This window comes from Tupaia chinensis, unplaced genomic scaffold (assembly GCF_000334495.1).
Source record: "Tupaia chinensis unplaced genomic scaffold, TupChi_1.0 Scaffold000564_1, whole genome shotgun sequence".
NCBI lineage: Eukaryota > Metazoa > Chordata > Mammalia > Scandentia > Tupaiidae > Tupaia > Tupaia belangeri.
In genome coordinates, this window is record NW_006160077.1 from 61,928 (window position 1) to 68,281 (window position 6,354).

The window sequence follows — 6,354 nt, forward strand, 5'->3', positions numbered from 1 at the left end:
TCTAGGTTTGGAAGGTTTTCTTTCAGGATTTCACGGAATAAATTATTGATGCCGTTATTATTTTCATCCTCTTCTGGGATACCAATTATTTGAATGTTGGGACACTTGATAGTATCCCATATTCCTCATATATTATCCTCATTTTTCTTGGCTGTTTTTTCAATCTTCTTGATACTTATCTTTCAGACACATTCACTTCATTTAGAAGATTTAATCCGCTGTTTTTTTAATCTTCTTGATACTTATCTTTCAGGTACATTCATTCAGCTAGAAGATTTAATCTTCATATTAAGTCCCACATTAATGTCCCTGTTTTATAAAGAAGCAAATTGAAGGTAAGAGAGTTTTATTAATTTACTTACCTCAAATCATGCATCTGAGAGTTTCAGTTACAACATTTTAATTCCGTTCTTACAAAACATAGTTATTTTTGGTATGTTGATGCCTATAGATCATTTTATACATGATTTTAAAGGCTCATTGTATTCCTTAAGGAAATGATGTCAAATGTGTGTAGCCATTTCTCACATGTAGCCATATTTGTTTATTTTTTGTTTTATTAAAGGCCAAGCAGAAAAAATAAAATTTATCATAAAGATTCTGTGGAAAGACAATTTTATCAAAGATATTTTTGTATAAAAAGTTTAGTAAAAGAGCAGTGAGTCTCAGAGAAAAAAAAATGCTCCAGAATCATCAAATTAGGATTTAGGTTATTCTTTCTATTGCACAATTCAAAATTTATGGCCATAAACTTTAAACCTTTGATAACGTATGAGAAAGCTATCAAAAGCATCTAGCAAAGAGCCTACCCACTATTAAGTGCTCCATATATGAGGTTTTCATTTTTTTTTTGCTTGTTTGTTTGTTTATCATGATCTGTAAACATTGTTGATTCTCTTGTAGTTTACCAAGGATAAATCTTCCCTATTTACAGATATTGTCAGGCTGTTATTCGCCTCTTCAACAAACTTCTCATAGCATTTTTCACCTCCATGCTTCTCACTGTGTAAATTACAGGATTTAACATGGGAGTGAGGATTTCAAAGCACACAGTCACTCACATGTCCATGAAGTAGATGGCCATTGGGCACATGTAGGTGAAATGTAAGGCACAAAAAAGAGTAAAATGACAGAAAAGCAGTAACCACATGTAGAGAGGGCTATGCTCCGTCCTTCAGAGCCATGGGATTTCATGGAGCTCAAGATAAGGATGAGTAGCATGGAGAAAATGAGCAAGCACTCCACTGTTGGCTGCTACCACCATCCCTGACCTGTCGGTGTCTCTGCAGGCAAGTTTCAACAATGGGAAGAGATCACACATGAAGTGGTCGATGACACTGGGACCACAGAAGGGCAAGTTGACCATGAAAAGAATCTGCACAGTGGCAAGTAGCATGCCACCAATTCAAGCTAACACCACCAAGACGTGACAGAGCCCCTGTCTCATTATCATCATGTAGTGCAGGGGTTTGCAGATGGCCACCTAGCAGTGACAATGAGGAGGATGATCTCTGATCCTCCCAGGAGGTGCTCCACAAAGAGCAGAGTGAGGCAGTCCCCAAAGGAGATGGTTCTCCTCTGGTAGAGCAGGTCGATGATCATCTTGGGGGCAGTGACACAGATGTAGGAGACATCTATGAAGGACAAGCAAGGGTGGTGCTGAGGGAGGGACATAGTGATGATGAGTAGATTGGCCAGCACAGTAAATAGGAAAACGAGCAAAAGGACAATGAAGAACATTTTCTACAAGTGTAGATTCTGTGTGAGTCCCAGGAATACAAATTCAGTCACATTGTTGGGAAGTATGAGTTGATTCATTCACGTTGTAACACCTTGTGGGAGTCTGAATCTTATAAAAGTGATTTTAAAATATAGGTAATTAGTTATAAAATGATTACAATCTGAATTTTATATTACCAAGGTTGGGTAGTCACTGTAATTGTAGAGTGCGTTCGTGGCATCTCTGGCCCCGGTAATTCATTTACTTTTTCACTTAATTCATGATGCTTTCTATCTCATCTGATGCCTAGCATTTGTCATCTCTAAAACATCCAGTGTCAACAATGAATGTGTAATGTATTGAGTGAATACTGGGCTATAAATCTGTATTATTCTGTTGGCTCAAAATCCATGTGACTTAAGCAAATCATTCTAGAGCCCTCTGCTTTTAAATCCTCCTCTGCAAATATGACTTTACATTATACATTGTAACCATAAGATGTATTTTTTTAAGTGTTGGGCACAGGCAAGGGTTATTCCCTCTGCTAGGATAATTTACATTTGAAGCAGAGCTCTTGAAGGATATGATCCAGAAATATCCATTGCAAGAAGGTAGATCAGAGAAATGTATGCATCTCTGGAATGTATACTCTCCCTGGAATCTACCATAGCACACAAGCTGTTCATGTCTGTTTTATACCTGTGCCTAATGTAATACTTGACATAAGGTCTTCCGTGCTGGCTCCGATTAGGTAATGAATAAATATTTGACAAATTGCCACACTTCTACAATTCCATGGTTACAATATACATACTTCCCCAACACATAAACCTAGGAACTCAAATATGCTTATCCTCCCAGGCTCCTCTTTATGTGAAACGTAAATAGACTTGGTAGGTGTGTGCTTCCCAGCTTAATGTTTTTTTGTGTTGGCATCTGCCCATGGGGCTTGGCCCTGTGAAGGAAAACGTTAGAGAAAAGAGAAAGATGCAGAAGCAGGGATGCAGGTGAACACAGATAAGCTGTGTTGCTCAGCTGTGCTGAGTGTCTTTATTTATACATGTTACCATGCACAGTAAACTGTTTGTAAGCTTTCAAAGACGTGGTTGAAGTTCTACACTTAGAGTAGAACTTTAGTGTATATGTTTTTTGACTTTGTTACTATCATGTGTGATCCTGTTATACATCATGAATCAAGCCAGATTACTTATGCTGTTCCTCTGCAACTTTGAGGAAGGCTGTCTGAGTATGTATCAAAGAGGATGATGTTTAAGCCATAAACATTATATAGAATAGGCCTCACATGACCTAGCCAGGGTCAGGATGTTTCCCATACTCCGTAATTGTTTTCATATAGCCCCTCGTATCCAAGGCATTTGTCAGCCACTTCACAGTGAGTAATGAGGCATGCAGATAACTGCTTCATGCAACTAGGTTGCATACCCTCACATTCTGGTATGTTTTATAAAGTAAGCATAAAAATATTAAATCCTGGAAATGGCATAGTGGGTTACATTGCTGGACTCTCACATATTTGACTAAGGTTAGAATCCACTTTTGGTGGCTTGAAACTCACATGGGTAATATGTGCATGTATGACCATGATCCTGGAAAGAGAACAGACAACAGATTGTGGCTGGCCATCCCCCAAGAGGGTTATTTCTTACTTTTACTCTCACTATGTCTGTCTCTCTCTAAGGCAAACACCTCTTAAAAATATATATTAAGTACCTCTATGAAAAAGTATGTTATCAATATGACTTTCAAAATAAGTACAGCATTAGTTGATTATTCTTCTTCAAAATCAGGTTGCATATACAATTTAACAAAGTCCTTACCCAGTAAATTTTCAGCTTCAATAGACTAGGATAAAAATACTATTGGGTAAATTTTACAATCATGAAGCTGTATCAAGCAAAACACTTATTTTCCAAATTTTAAAATTAGAATTTTAATAAGAGCAGTAGAAATAAATAACAAGGTAAAGTAGATAGAGTACTATACATATATTTAGATATATATACAAAGATAATCATTTATATTAGGTTGTTGGGAAAGTCATGACATACTTTTCCATGTTTTTCTATGCAAAAAGGTATCATGACTTTCCCAATGACCCAATAAGATAAATTAATTACTATAAGTAATCACTTACATACTTTATTACTCAACAAGTATTCATTGGACACGTACTATACATATTAAGGTCCAGGGCTTGAACTCTGGTGAACCATGAGAGCACCCAGTGCCTTAACCACCATGCCACCTGCTGGTCCCTATTCTGTCTTGAAATATTTCCATGACTTTAGTGTTAATATAAAATGAACTAGAATTTATTTAAGAGTTTTAAATATTTTTCTTTATTCTTATTAATCACCAATTCATCAAAGAATAAATAATATCATCACATTACTCACCATACATGTACTACAGTCATACTCTAATCTGCCATCACTATATAAGGCATGGAAAGATGATCTTTACCCTGTTTGCTATCAAGTTAGAGAGATTAATACATCTAAATAAGATAATTAACTTCATAAACATTTCACACAACTATATAAGACAATACCAAGTTATTTTTTTCCAAACATCTTAATCTCCCTAGACACTAAATCAGTTGGTCAATGACTTCCAAAAACAATGATGAAAAGATGTTACCTCTTCAAATATGTTAAACAAAAGTTTCCCACACAAGTCCCTGAAACTCAGTTATTCAATAAGCTTATATTGGGTTTCTCTAATTAGAATAAATATTTTTAAATTACTACTTCAAATTGTCCATCTACCTCTAGTGAAACTACATAATTGAAGGATCAGTAGATGGCATAATGTTATGTCATGAGACTCCCACAGAGCTGACTGTAATTCAAGTCTCAAACATAGCAGCTTAAACCTCACACCTGGTGAGTGTGCTTGCATGCCCACGGTCCTAAGACAAGGGTTTGTGGTATGTCCATCACTCCTGGGGAATGATTTCTCACTTTCTGTATCTCTGTCTTTCTCTGTCTCTTTGCCGAGCACATGTGATCTATAGCAAAGCTCTAAAAAAAAAATAAAATAAAATAAAAAACAACTACATAAAAATGAAACTTAGATATTCTTGGTTATAGAGCTAAAACAATATTAGTCCAATATAATAAACTATGGATGTTATAATAACTACAAGCTCTGATTGGCAGTTCTAATTATCTCTGACAAGTATAAAAGAGAAAATGAGTTATTTATTACTTCTTTTCAATACATTGGGTTCCTAATGGGAGGAAGAGATAAAAAAGGTTGTGAGGTGAGGAGCAGTTAAATGAGAAAAGTGAGTAAAAAAATGATAAGAAGGAGAGATACATGCATTCTTTCAGGTAAACACACAGATGGCCTCCCTGAAAAATATATTCATTAAATCAAAATGTTGTAGAAAACAAATTCATAGCAAACAATGAACAAATACTAAAGAAGATAATACAATTCCATTTTGTTTATTTTAAATAAGCAAAGAGAAAAGTTGGGAATATGAAGACAGGAAAGCAGAATGTTGACAAAGTTCATGCATTCATTGAGATCAATACATACTCAGAGTTTTCACTTAATTCATCAGTCATTTCCTAACATTTCTATGGCCTACCCTTATTCATATTTAAAAATAATTAATAAGGAAATATAAATTTTTTTGCACTTTTTTGAGCTAGGGATACTTTCTTTTATGTTGTATCTTTCAGTCTCTACAGAAATTTTATAACTTCAGTACTTCATGGTCCATGTAATTGATGAGGAAACTGAGCCTCAAAAACATTTTTTTAGAATTTTTTCCTTTATTTATAATTATTGTTATTTTTAATTTGACCATAGCAATACACACACACACACACACACAGAGAGAGAGAGAGAGAGAGAGAGAAAGTAAGCAGACAAGTCTGGGACTTGAATCATGGTCAGCCATGTGGGAGTCCAGTGCCTTTAATCACCATGCCATCTGCCAGCCCCAACGCTCAAAAACCTTAAGTGGCATGCCAAAAAGCTTCTTCAAGATTCTTCCAGTTTATTTATAAATGAAAGGCCAAAAATTGAGGTGTGCTTTTTCTCTAAGATACTTCTCTTAGATAGCTGGGCTTATTAATTGTTACTAAATTCTTCAGCAAAAGAGAGAAGCATGGAGCAATCTAGTCATGACATTCCCTTGCTACAGTTTCTGTCTCTCAACTCTCCTCTGGCACCTCCACCCTTCATCCTCATCGTAGGAACATAGCAGGCAATGGCAAACCTGCTATCATAGAAACTGAGACTGGTGTCCTACATATGGACTTCTTTCCATTTAAAATATATAGCTTGAGTAGGTGTGTATTATTAATCTTGAATATATTCTTGCCTTTCCTCCACAAAGGATTTGAAACTTGGAGTGATTAGGATGTAGCCTAGTTGGAAATTTGTCTATTGATTCATTTTTTTTTGTTAATTATTAGATTCTAAGTAACCATAAATTTCTCTTTAATTTACAAATATTGTTAATAAGTTACAAATTCAATGGATGAGGGATATGAAAATGAAAACATTTTTGAGCGTTATCTCAAAGCTTTTTCTACAATATCTCATTGCCTCTTTTTTTTTTTTTTTGGAGAGTTTTTTGCTATAGGGGGGCTGGC